Below are 13,626 nucleotides of genomic sequence, written 5' to 3'. Positions count from 1 at the left end.
GGCAGATCACAAGGACAGGAGTTCAAGACCAGCCTGACCAACATGGTGAAACCTTATCTCTACTAAAAATATAAAAATTAGCCAGGTGTGATGGCACGTGCCTGTAATCCCAGCTACTCAGAAAGCTGAGGCAGAAGAATTGGTTGAATCCAGAAGGCAGCCATTGCAATGAGCCAAGATCACACCACTACAGTCCAGCCTGGGCAACAGAGCGAGAAAGAGAGACGGGAAGGGGGAGGGGGAGGGGGAGGGGGATGGGAAGAGGGAGGGGGAAGGGAGGGGGAGGGGGAGGGGAGAGGAGGGGGAGGGGAGGGGAGGGGGAGGGGAGGGGAGAGGAGGGGGAGGGGAGAGGAGGGGGAGGGGAGAGGAGGGGGAGGGGAGGGGAGAGGAGGGGGAGGGGAGGGGAGAGGAGGGGGAGGGGAGGGGAGAGGAGGGGGAGGGGAGGGGAGGGGGAGGGGAGGGGAGAGGAGGGAGAGGGGAGGGGAGGGGGAGGGCGTCCAGCCATGGCTGGAGCAGATGGAATACAGGGCACCAAGTCCCTAGGCTGCACACAGCACGGGGACCCTGGGCCCAGCCCATGAAAACACTTTTTTCTCCTATGCCTCTGGGCCTGTGATGGGAGGGGCTGCAGCAAAGGTCTCTGACATTCCCTGGAGACATTTTCCCCATTGTCTTGGTGATCAATATTTGGCTCCTTGTTGCTTATGCAAATTTCTGCAGCCAGCTTGAATTTGTTCTCAGAAAATGGGATTTTCTTTCTATTGCCTTGTCAGCCTACAAATTTTTTGAACTTTTACGCTGTTTCCCTTTTAAAACTGAATGCCTTTGACAGCACCCAAGTCACATCTTAAATGCTTTGCTGCTTAGAGATTTCTTCTGCCAGACACCCTAAATCATCTCTCTCAAGTTCAAAGTTCCACAAATCTCTAGGGCAGGGGCAAAATACCACCAGTCTCTTTGCTAAAACATAACAAGAGTCATCTGTGCTCTAGTTCCCAACAAGTTTCTCATTTCCCTCTGAGACCACCTCAGTCTGGACGTTATTGTCTATATCATTATCTGTGTTTTGGTCAAAGACATTCAACAAGTCTCTAGGAACTTCCAAACTTTCCCACATCTTCCTGTCTTCTTCTGAACCTTCCAAATTGTTCTAGCCTCTGCCTGTTACACAGTTCCAGAGTCACTTCCACATTTTGGGGTATTTTTTTCAGCAGTGCCCTACTCTACTGGTACCAATTTACTGTATATGTCTGTTTTCACGCTACTGATGAAGACATACCTGAGACTGGGCAATTTACAAAAGATAGAAGTTTAATTGGAATTACAGTTCCACATGGCTGGGGAAGCCTCACAATCATGGTGGAAGGCAAGGAGTAGCAAGTCATGTCTCACATAGATGGCAGCAGGCAAAAAGAGAGCTTGTGGGCCGGCATGGTGGCTCATGCCTGTAACTCCAGCACTTTGGGAGGCCCAAGTGGTTAGTAGTTTGAAATCAGCCTGGCCAACATGGTGAAACCCCATCTCTACTAAAAATACAAAAAATTAGCTGGGCATGATGATGCATGCCTGTAATCCCAGCTACTTGGAGGCTGAGACAGGAGAATCACGTGAACTCGGGAGGTAGAGGTTGCAATGAGCCAAGATGGTGCCACTGCACTCCAGCCTAGGCAACAGACTGAGACTCCATCTCAGAAAAAAAAAAAAGAGAGAGAGAGAGAGAGAGAACTTGTGTAGAGAATCTCCCGTTTTTAAAACCATCAGTTCTCATGAGACTCATTCACTATCATGAAAAGAGTGAATAAAAGAGCCACTCCCATAATTCAACCACCTCCCACTGAGTTCCTCCCATGACACATGGGAATTGTGGGAGTTACAATTAAAGATGGGATTTGGGTGGGGACACAGACAAACCATATTAACGGTGCAAGTCTAAGTTTTCTTGAGAAGAAAAGTGTTTTTTCTCACCCTGTTTCCATGCCCCTTTCCTTATTTTCTCATCTGGGCTATCCTTGAGGCAGGAGGAAAAAGAAGAGAAAGTGCTGCTGCGTACTTTTTTTTAACTCAGTTTTGAGTAAAACTCCAAGATTATTATTCACCTTTTAATATCCTTATAACTTTGCTTCTGACAGAAAAGGAGAGCATCAGCTAAAATTTCCCATATTAGTTTATCTATGTCAACATCAATATTTTTAATATTTAATTTAAAAATCCCCCTGGACTGTTCAGCAGAGAAAAACCAAAATTACACATTTATTGAGCATCTACCATGTATGGTACACTAAGGATATGAGGTTCAAGAGATCCTGGTCCCTATTTTGGTGTGGTGGTTACAGGATATACTCAATTGGCAACACTCAACAAATTGCATGTGCATTTAAGATCTGTTCATTGTGGCTGAGTACGGTGGCTCATGCCTATAATCTTAGCACTTTGGGAGGCTAAAGTGGGTGGATCACCTGAGGTCAGGAGTTTGAGACCAGCCTGAGCAACATGGTGAAACCCTGTCTCTACTAAAAATACAAAAATTAGCTGGGCATGGTGGTGGACACCTGTAATCCCAGCTACTCAGGAGGCTGAGGCAAGAGAAACACTTGAACCCAGGAGGTGGAGGTTCCAGTGAGCTGAGATCACTCCATTGCACTCCAGCCGGGATGACAGAGCGAGACTCCGTCTCAAAAAACAAAAAAAGATCTGTTCATTGTTTTGCATGTAATAGACACAATAAAAATGTAGGCTATTTAAGGAAAGATCAGAAAAATAAATGTTTAGTGTTTACTATTGTTAACACATTAATTTCAAAGAAGTTAAATTTACGGCCAGGCACAGTGGCTTACACCAGTAATCCCAAAATGTTGGGAGGCTGAGGCGGGTAGATCACTTAGTTCAGGAGTTCAAGACCAGCCTGGGCAACATGGTGAAACTCGGTCTCTACAAAAAATACAAAAAATTAGCTAGGCATAGTAGCATACCCGGGATGCTTAGATGGACAGATCACCTGAGCCCAGGAGGTCGAGGCTGCACTGAGCCATGTTCATGCCACCGCACTCCAGCCTGGGTGACAGAGTAAGACCCTGTCTCAGAAAAAAGAGAGAGAGAAATAAGTTAAATTTATGATACAAATTTGACTATTCTATGTGTATAATGTAAGGCACTGACTGTTGGGTAAGGTACATGGGCCCTCTCTATGGACCTTGAAATTTAGTTTTTGTAATTGTCTGTATACCATTTCATCCATTGTATAATTTTTTTTTTTTTTTTTTGAGCCGGAGTCTTGCTCTGTCACCCAGGCTGGAGTGCAGGTAATCTCGGTTCACTGCAACCTCCGCCTGCCAGGTTCAAGCAATTCTTCTGCCTCAGCCTCCTGAGTAGCTGGGATTAAAGGTGACTGCCACCACACACAGCTAATTTTTGTAATTTTTAGAGACAGGGTTTCACCATGTTGGCCAGGCTGGTCTCAAACTCCTGGGCTCAAGTGATCCACCCGCCTTGCCCTCCTAAAGTGCTGGGATTACAGGCCCAAGCCACTGCACCCAGCCTTCATCCATTGTATAAATTATTTTGAAAAGTAGCGCATACCAGTAATAGGACCATAAGCATCTGGTTAGCAGACTGGGTCCAAATCCGTTTTTCCTGTGCTTTGGAGAAAATTACCCATGGCTGTTTCATTTGCAAAATAGAGATAATGCCCAGGGTTGTTGTGGGGACTAAATGAATAAACTGCCAAGTCACAGTAAACATTCTCTCTCCCATGTCACCTCCTCCCAGCATCCTCCGATGTCAAGTCCTTGGCCAGGACTGCAATTACCCATTATGACTAACATAGTGAAAAATATTAGCCCTTTATGATTCACATTATGCCAGTATCCAGTTCACAAAGCATTTTATACTTAATATGTATAATTCTATAATCCATCCGTTCATTTTCATTGAACACCTACCATGTGCCAGGACCTGTGCTAGGCTCCAAAATTACAGCAGAAGACACTGTCCTGTATTTATGGTGCTTACATTCTACAGGCAGGAGACAAGAAATATATATGTATGTATATATACATATACACACATATACATATGTTAAATTATAACTTTACATGTATATATCAGGTGGGTAAAACTTCTTTGAAGAAAAAGTGAGATTAAAGGAGAGAATGATGGGGAGGCAATGATAGAGACAGGAGATAGTCAAGGGTCCCCGGCAAAACCACACCTTCAAATCTAAAACAACCTGAAGGCTGAGGGACCGGACTGCTGGTCCCAGATGAAACCCACGACCCTGAGGGAGAACCGCCCCTGTTTGCCTGCCCTTTCCTGACTGGTTCTTTCGGAATAATGCCTACATGCACGCTGGGAAAATGGGGCGGGGCCATGGGAAGTTCACGCCTTATGCCAGGGGAGGAGGCTGGTCTTTTCAGCTTCTGTGTGTGGTGGCCTAGTGTTCAACCTGGGAGGTAGGGGCCTATTAGCAGAATGCCCTGTCACTTTGCTGAGGTTTTTTTTTCTTTTTTCCTTTTCGCCAATGAATCCAGCCCTCCTCTCCCTTCAATGTGTCCATGTGCCTAATTTCTCCTGGTCGTGACACAAAAACCTGGATTTAGCTAAACTAAGGAGCAAAACTTCTGCATCATTCTGGTGGCCCATCTGGGGATCAAGGAAGGGTGAGTAAGATGTGAACAAAAAAATATTTTTCCCTTTTGCTTCTAAGCCTTTTCATTCTAGGACTTCTGAGGGTAGAGGAAACTGCATTCCCCCCGCCCCTCAATAGCCATAGGTATGCATGAGATGGATGGGCAAATGGCAGCTCCCCAGCACCCTTCTCCTCCCCGCTGGGGCTGAGGTGCATGGCCCAAGGGTGCCAGGAGACAGGCTGGGGCTGAGGCACATGGCCCAAGGGTGCCAGGAGGCAGAATGGCCAGCATTCGCCATCACACATCCACAGTGTCTTCCCCTCCCCTGACCAGGGGGTCCAGCTCTGTCAGACAGCAATTAAGTTAGTCTCCCTGTTGGAGGAACTTATCTGCATAAGAGGTTCTTCTCCATACTTCTTTTTTCTTTTCTCCACCCTTTCAGCAGTTAACACAGCCCTGCATTTAAGCTGTTTTTTTTTCTTTTCTCCACGAGGTCAGGAGTTAACTTTAATGCAAGAGGCTTTTCTTCTTTTTAGAAGACATTTTACTAGGCCAAACTTAACAGTTTATATTATCTGTAAAGTTTTAATTATGAAAAAGGATTTGTGAGGTTGGTCTTAAGCTGTATCCAATCTGGTGTGCTTTGCATGTCTTTCTATATGGTCAGTAGCAAACTTTGCTGCAGGCCTCCATCTTGTTTTACATCCTTGCAAGTGTGACCTGTAGCCACCTGGCATTGCTTTGTTTTAGCTTTTGCCATTTTACAGTGGTGGCCCAGGTTCAATCCTGGCTGAGGGAATGAGTCTTTTCTAGTTTTATATCTGCATTACCTTTATCATTTGTTGATTCTCTTTCTCTCCATGAATCACCTTGGATTTTCCTTTCTCTGAGCACCTGGGAGGTCACCTTTAGTAAAGTTTGAAAGTCAGAAATATTGGCCACTTGGCCCAGCTAAAATTGGGTAACAAGGGATTTAAAAGGATTTTCTTAAAGAGTACTCAGCTTAATTAAAAGTGGATATCCAAGTTATAGGTATATTAAAAAGGCCTTTATATTTTTCTCTTCTTGGTTCTTGTTTTGCTGGAAAGGGGTTTTAGGGTTTTATCTCAGCCAACTGAATTATTTCTATTTTGCCTTGCCACTCTTAATACACACGAAGAGACAGACCTCTGTTTTCCTCATGGATCCCTCTCAAAATCTGTTTTTGCCTTCTAGCTGTACCTGTTTATTAGATCCTAAAAACTGCATGTTTTCCTAGCCTTGCTCTTGAAGGGCTCCACCCAGAGGCAAATAATCCAATTAGGAGGTTGCAAATGAAAAGTCTTATGGGCACTGGATTTTCTTTGCCTGTCTGTGTAGTTATATATGTTGTGTGTGATGTCTATTAAAAAGAGCTCTAATTAATTGACTGAAAGAAGGATTAGTGCTTGGATCAAATATTTTTTAAAGGGAAGATAAAAGCGGTGGTAACTTTTAGTTCACATGACTTTAGTCTCTGAGAAATAAAAATAGCCTTAAAGATTATTGGTAAAATGCAAATGCCATCAAAATGTAAATAGGTGGACAAAATTATTCAGATCAGATACTAGGTTTACAAAATGCTTTAAGGCTATAAACTGCTTTGTGGTTTTTGAGAACTGTTCGATTTGCCTGCTTCAAAACTGGTAAGGTCTGGGGACATGTGGAATTAACCACACCCTTAATTATGCCAGAAGTCAAAACTTGGCTGTACCTAGTACATAATTAAAACAACTTGCCAGGCGCGGTGGCTCACGCCTGTAATCCCAGCACTTTGGGAGGCCAAGATGGGCGGATCACGAGGTCAGGAGATCGAGACCATCCTGGCTAACATGGTGAAACCCCAACTCTACTAAAAATACAAAAAATTAGCTGGGCGTGGTGGCGGGCGCCTGTAGTCCCAGCTACTCGGGAGGTTGAGTCAGAAGCTCACTGCGGGGCTTGCAGTGAGCCGAGATCGTGCCACTGCACTCCAGCCTGGGCGACAGAGTAAGACTCTGTCTCAAAATAACAACAACAACAACAACAACTTACCAGGTTTTACATTAAAGTTAAAAAATGCTAGGAGTTACCATTGTAACATGTAATTGAGACTACTGGAAATAGATTTGTGAGAAATACATGTGAGTTGTATAAGAACAGTAAAATGTGTTTTTAATAAAAGATTATAGGAAGGTGTGGAAATGTAAAATTCTTGCCTAAGGTTAAAGGATTATTTTGAATTAGATAAAATAAAGCTAAAAGTTCAAACAAGTTGTGAAAGGAATGTAAAAATTAATCTTGCAAAAGAAATTCTGTGTGTGAACATATTGGCTAAATTCAAATATGGCTTTTCTGTAAATTAAACACTGAAATAAAAGCACAAGCTACTCAGCACCAATCTGCTCTTTAGCAAAATTTGTAAAAAGTTACAAAAGGTTTCTGCTTTCAAATTTCTTTCTTTTTTTTTTTCTTTTTGAGATGGAGTCTCACTTTGTCACTCAGGCTGGAGTACAGTGGTACAATCTCGGCTCACTGCAGCCTCTGCCTCCTGCGTTCAAGCAATTCTCCTGCCTCAGCCTCCTGAGTAGCTGGGATTATAGGCACCCACCACCATGCCTGGCTAATTTTGTATTTTTAGTAGAGACGGGGGTCTCATCATGTTGGCCAGGCTGGTCTCGATCTCCTGACCTCAAGGGATCCACCTGTCTTGGCCTCCCAAAATGCTGAAATTACAGGCTTCAGCCACCGTGCCCTCCCTGCATTTACATTTCTGAGTCATCATTTTGGCAAAATAAATAAGTTATGGTAATCTGGAATTTTATTTCATAGCATCAAGTGTTTTAAACCTCTAACATTTAACAGGCTTCCCAAAATCAAACTTCTATTTCAAAACTGTCTTTCCTGACACCTGGCTTTTGGATGCTATAGAGGGCCCCTGGAACATCCAGAAGAGAGGTAAACAGAATTACCAGACATGTCTAGGTACACGGGATTGCCAAAATGTTGTTTAATCTTCTTTAGGTTAGTGAATATTGATATATTAATGTTGATATTATTAATATTATATTAATATATTAATGTTGATATTACTATTATATTAATGTTGATATTATTACTATTAATATATTAATGTTGATGTTATGTTAATATATTAATGTTCATATTTTGGTAATATATTAATGATGATATATTAATATATTAATGTTGATATTACAATGTTAATATGTTAATGTTGATATTATGGTGTTATATATTAATGTTGATATTATTATGATAATATTACTGATATCAATATTATTGATATCAATATTGATTAATATTTATATTTATTAACATTAATTTTAATATTCACTAACCTGTATTGCCTATATTAATATAGGTAATTAATAGCTTCTTAATATTAAATACCTATATTAATATAGGTTTAGTGAATATTAATATATGTTCCAAAATTATATGGGATTTCCAAAATTCTAATGCCTGAGTATATGCTATCAATCACAATTAAGGTGGTTAAGTTATTGTAAACCACAGAAATAAACCAAATTTCTTTGTCAATCATGTTTCTGACTGTAACTACCCTGGACATTTTGTTACTTACAGACAATTGTTGTCTTGTTTTGATCTTCAGAAGATGGTGTTTAATCAGCTATAGAACTTTAACAGGTGCTCTCAAATGCAGGTTTCTGATACCTTTGAAGATTGTGACACTGGAATAAAGGAAAAACATACAGGACTCATGAAGAGCTAACATGTTCATGAATATCAAGCAAAACAAGAATTAATGGAAAGGACTGAACTAATAGAAAACTGAAGTAATCCTTTTTACTTTTGCCTGGAACACTGCTGATTCTTGTTTTGTTTTTCAGACTCAAGGAAGCTTATTTTGAACTATTTGCAGCCTTTAATAATTGAGTAAGGTAAACTCCTGTGAACAAAATTTGGAGCATATTTCTCTCTCTCTCTTTCTGCCTGGCTTCTCCAGAATTTGGAAACTAGTTGTGTGTATTCTTAACTTGAAATGGCAATATAGTTATTTGCATCAGTGCAGTAAGAATCCATTTTCTTTTGCAACATGACACAATTGTAGAAACTGGTTGTCTTACCAAGGTTTTGACTGGAAGGGTGTGTTTCCCTAAAGGAGTCAAGCTCAACTTGTAGAGCCAATAAAAGCACCTTGGGAAAACTGGCCTCACACCTTGTCTACACAGTCCCTGTACAGAGTTCCTGACCTGTGATAAGTAAAGAATGTCACTTTCTGACAGGCCCAAGAGCTCCAACTTTATCTCAGGACCTTAAGAGGAGAGGATCACCCAACTTACAAGTATTTGATGGTACAAACTAATGGCTAGGCTCGGTTTTAGAAAGTCCTGAGATTTATTGTGGATCAGAGTTCCATCAAAGCCAATCTACAAGGCCTATGTAAAAATAATTATTCTTGCTGTACTTTATGCAAACAATCAAGCCAAATATAAGACTAGTCTATTCTGCAAACAACTCAGTCTTATCATGGTTTGTTTTTAACAGAAATGAGTATGGGAAAGACAAATTATTTTTCAAAACTTATCATACATTTGTCATTAAGTTCTAGATTCATTAGTTGTTTTTAAGTTTTTGCCTACAGTTTAGACCGACCCTGCTAATTCCTGTGAATCATCCAGCGATCTCTAACTATAGCTCAGAAGGAACAAAATGGGATGGATAATGTAAAAATCTGGATCAATATTTTAATGCTGAGCAATTATCCTACAGACCCTGCCAGGTGACGGGAATAAATAGGGTGCCCATCACTCGGAGGTTTCCTTTTGGAGAAAGACCAAGGGAGCTAACCAAAGACAAGCCACATGCACCCAAATCTTAGCAAGCATAACTACAGCCACCAGTTATCTGGGTATGTCACAATACATCCTTTTCTCTCCCTCGTTAGAGGAGGACTCAATTCCACAGCTTCACCTTAGTATTCAGCTTATGATAAGGAGTCCATGCAATGCCCCTAAGACACATTTTTGTCCCAAACTTAATTCCAAGCTTCAGGTCAACGTCCTAAGAAAGAAAACTGGATCTGAGGGATCCAGAGGCACACAACAAAAGTTAAAAGACACAATGCAGGTTAGCGTGACTGATTCCTGCCAATTAAGCCAAGCTTCCCATTTCATGGATAAAGTTCATGCTAGTATCCATGGCATAAATGACGTCTAAGGAATTCAAAGGCTACTGACAGCACAGGAGATAGGGCATACATGGGTAAGAGTGAATATTCCCAGTCCCTAGGCCCCCCTGTTAACATGAGTAAAAGCCATTTTAGCATCCATGGGCAACACACTGTCACAGTCACCGGGACTCGGGGATATGAGATTGGAGGAAAGGAAGAAGAGAGGAACACCTCACTTTCTCTCCCTCACGTACCATGGGTATTTACTAGGAAGAGAAGGGAACCTGGGATGCCTCGGTCCCTCCTTTCTAAATAAGTAGCCATTCATCTTCAGTCTGTACCCCTTTCAAATGCATACTGAACCCCTGGGACTCCTTTGAAAGAAACACTTTTTTTCCTTTTTCCTCCTCTCTTCTTACTTCACAGATACGTAATTGTGTCACCGTACTATGGGATGCTTCCCTTAGATACATCCTCTAAACTGTGAAGAGTTAATTTACCAAACCTTAAACTGGTTGACTTAGGATTGGGCTTAGGGAAGGGAACCCAGAAGCCTCACATGCCAGCAAAAGGGTAAAGTTTTTTTGTTTGTTTGTCTTTTTAACCAGACAGATTTTGGCTTCCCTATCCCTATGCAAACTGATAAAAGGCCTCAGGATTTTTGAGCTGTCCTTACACTCCCCTTGTTTTGTTTTGATACATGTGTTCTAATAACCCAGTTTGTCTCGTCTTGCCTTCAGGACATCAAACTTCAAATGGTCATACAACCAGAGCCTCAGATAATGGCCCCTTTCGCCAGAGACCCTTAGATAGGCCTCTACAGGAGTTCTGACTGCTGTCTTCCCAAAACAGCGCCCCCTGCCAGAAGGAAGCAGTTAAGATTGATCTTTGTCCTCATCCTTATCCTTATCTAACAGCAATTAGATGTACTTCTTTAGAGAAGAGAATGATAGAGACAGGAGACAGTCAACAGTCCCTGGCAAACCCCACCGTCAAGCCTAAAACAGCCCGAAGTCTGAGGGACTGGACTGCTGGTCCCAGATGAAATCCTTGACCCTCAGGGAGAACTGCCCATTTGCCTGCCCTTTCCCAACTGACTCTTTCTGAATAATGCCCACATGTACACTGGGGGAACGGGGTGGAGCCACGGGAAGTTCTCACCCTGTGCAGTGGGGAGGAGCCTGGTCTCTTCAGCCAATGTGTGTGGTGGCCTGCTATTCAATCTAGGAGGTGGTAGGGGGTTCCCTCTGTTAGCAGGACCCCCTCTCACTTTGCTGAGAGTTTTTCCTTTTTTCCTTCTCACCCAATAAATTCAGCTCTCCTCACCCTTTAATGTGTCTGCGTGCCTGATTTCTCCTGGTCATGATACAAGAACCTGGATTTAGCTAACTAAGGAGCAAAAATTCTGCATCCGCAACACAGGTTTAGGGTCTTCTGTTTTAAAGGATCAGGGAAGCCCTCTAACAAGATGACATTTAGGCAGACTGAAATAGAGGAAGCCAACCATATAGATATCTGGGAGGAGAGAGTTCCAGCAGGGAATAGGTAGTACAGACTACAAGGTGAGACTATACTTGGCCTTTCTCTGGATAGAACAAAACAGCAAGAGTGCAAGCAAATGTGGGTGATGAATCATAGGCAACAAAGAGACCAAAGATGCAGAAGGTCAGATGATATAGGGTCTTGCAGGTCACGGAAAGTAAGTACTTGGGATTTCATTCCCAGTGAGATGGGAAATCACTGGAAAACTTTGATCAGGATGTGATGTGATCTTATTTTTAAAAGGATCACTCTGGATGTTCCATTGAGAGCACACTGTAATACATAGGAGAGAGCAAGAAGGCTTCTGCAAGTCTGGGGAAGTTCTCAAACCTGACTTGCATCAGAAGCACCTGTGATTTGTTAAATCACAGATTAATCAAACAAAAACCTGTACATGAATGCTCATAGCAGCTTTGCTCGTAACAGCTAAAAATTGGGAGCCCAGATGTCATCCTTGTACATCCATTCCATGGAATACTACTCAGCAATAAAAAAGAAGAAACTATTTTGATAAATCTACAGAGAATTATGCTGACTGAAAAAAGCCAAACCCAAAGGCTGTCTGATTCCATTTATATAACTTGCTTGACATGACAAAATTATAAAAGTAGTTAACAGATTTCCTGGTTGCCAGGGGTTAGGGGTAGGGGCAGGGTAGGAGGAGAAAGGTTGACTATATCCCACCACACAAGGGATCCTTGGGGTGACAGATGTTCTTTCTTGACTTCATCAATGTCAATATCCTGATGCTGACCACAGCTTTGCAAGTGTGAAAGGAAAATAAGTCTTGGGACACTAAAATCACTAAGCTAAAGGGAAAAGTCAGGCTGGGAACTGCTTGGGACAAACCTGCCATCCATTCTATTCAAAGTCATGCTTCTGTCCACTGAGATAAACATATATCTGATTGACTCATTTGGAAAGGCTAATCAGAAACTCAAAACAATACAACCATTTGTCTCTTATCTACCTGTGACCTGGAAGCCCCCTACCTCATTTCGAATTGTCCCACCTTCCTGGACCAAACCAATATTTATCTTACATATACTGATTGAAGTCTTGTGTCTCCCTAAAATGTATAAAAACAAGCTGTGCCCCAACCACCTTGGGCTCCTGCTGTGAGGACCTCCTGAGGCTGTGTCACAGGTGCGTGCACATCCTTAACTTTGGCAAAATAAACTTCCTAATTGAGATTCGTCTCCGATAATTGGGGTTCACACAAGATATTACCACTGGGGGAAACTGTAAAGGATACAGGGATCTTTCTGTATCATTTCTTACACTGTATACAACTCTACAATTTTCTCAAAATATGGTTAAAATAATGTTTGAGGAAATGAAACACGCACAGACATACCCACATTGCTGGGCCTCATCACCAGTTTCTGATTCAGGTCTGGAGTAAGACTTGAAAATGTGCATTTTAACAAGTTTCCAGGTGAAGCTAGTCTGGGACCAGCTATGAAAACCATTAGTTTAGAAAATAATATCCGGCCGGGCGCGGTGGCTCAAGCCTGTAATCCCAGCACTTTGGGAGGCCGAGACGGGCGGATCACGAGGTCAGGAGTTCGAGACCATCCTGGCTAACACGGTGAAACCCTGTCTCTACTAAAAAATACAAAAAACTAGCCGGGCGAGGTGGCGGGCGCCTGTAGTCCCGGCTACTTGGGAGGCTGAGGCAGGAGAATGGCGTAAAAACCCGGGAGGCAGAGCATGCAGTGAGCTGAGATCCGGCCACTGCACTCCAGCCTGGGCGACACAGCGAGACTCCGTCTCAAAAAAAAAAAAAAAAAAAAAAAGAAAATAATATCCTGGGGCAGGTATTGTTGTTCCTATCTTGTGGAAGGAATCTAAAGATTAAGTGACTTCAGCCAGGCGCGGTGGCTCACACCTATAATCCCAGCACTTTGGGAGGCAGAGGCAGGATAGCTTGAGCCCAGAAGTTTGAGACCTGCCTGGGCAACACAGAGGCCTTGTTCTCCCAATAAAAAAACCAAAAGTGATTTCACCAAAGGTTCTAGAACTGACAGGGCCAGGACTCAAATCAGGTCCTACCAGCTCAGTGTTTTTCCATAAGCTAATCAAGGTCAGGAATAATCTCAGTCATAACGACTCTCTAGTGTCTAACACAGAACAGAAATCAATAAATGCTTGAATTGTACTGTCCTAAAAACTAAAACTCATAAAATGTGGGAGCTTAAACATTTCACAAACTTTACAATATATATATATATATACACATTAAACTGTGTAGTAGTCTCAGCTCTTAGGCTGTACCCTGAAGAAGTGCTTAAACTCTGTTCCTTA

General features: G+C 42.3%; 1 long non-coding RNA gene across 4 annotated transcripts in view; it reads right to left on the bottom strand.

Moving 5' to 3' along the window:
• The window catches only part of LOC102140092 (uncharacterized), a 245,669-nt gene extending 232,548 nt beyond the window's left edge, over positions 1–13,121 (bottom strand). The window contains exons 1-3 of one of the 4 annotated variants that reach the window (XR_012432603.1): positions 8,227–13,121; positions 3,939–4,011; positions 505–3,071 (exon numbers count right to left, since the gene is read on the bottom strand). This is a non-coding gene — a long non-coding RNA (uncharacterized lncRNA). Of the gene's footprint in view, positions 1–504; positions 3,072–3,938; positions 4,012–8,226 lie in introns of those variants that run through there. The other 3 variants (XR_010585736.2, XR_010585735.2, XR_012432602.1) reach the window with 3 other exon arrangements.
• Between the last annotated feature and the right edge of the window lie 505 nt (positions 13,122–13,626).

The sequence above is a fragment of the Macaca fascicularis genome, chromosome 3, assembly GCF_037993035.2.
Source record: "Macaca fascicularis isolate 582-1 chromosome 3, T2T-MFA8v1.1".
NCBI lineage: Eukaryota > Metazoa > Chordata > Mammalia > Primates > Cercopithecidae > Macaca > Macaca fascicularis.
The sequence above is the reverse complement of the archived record's forward strand: the minus strand, read 5'-3'. Positions and strand labels throughout refer to the sequence as shown.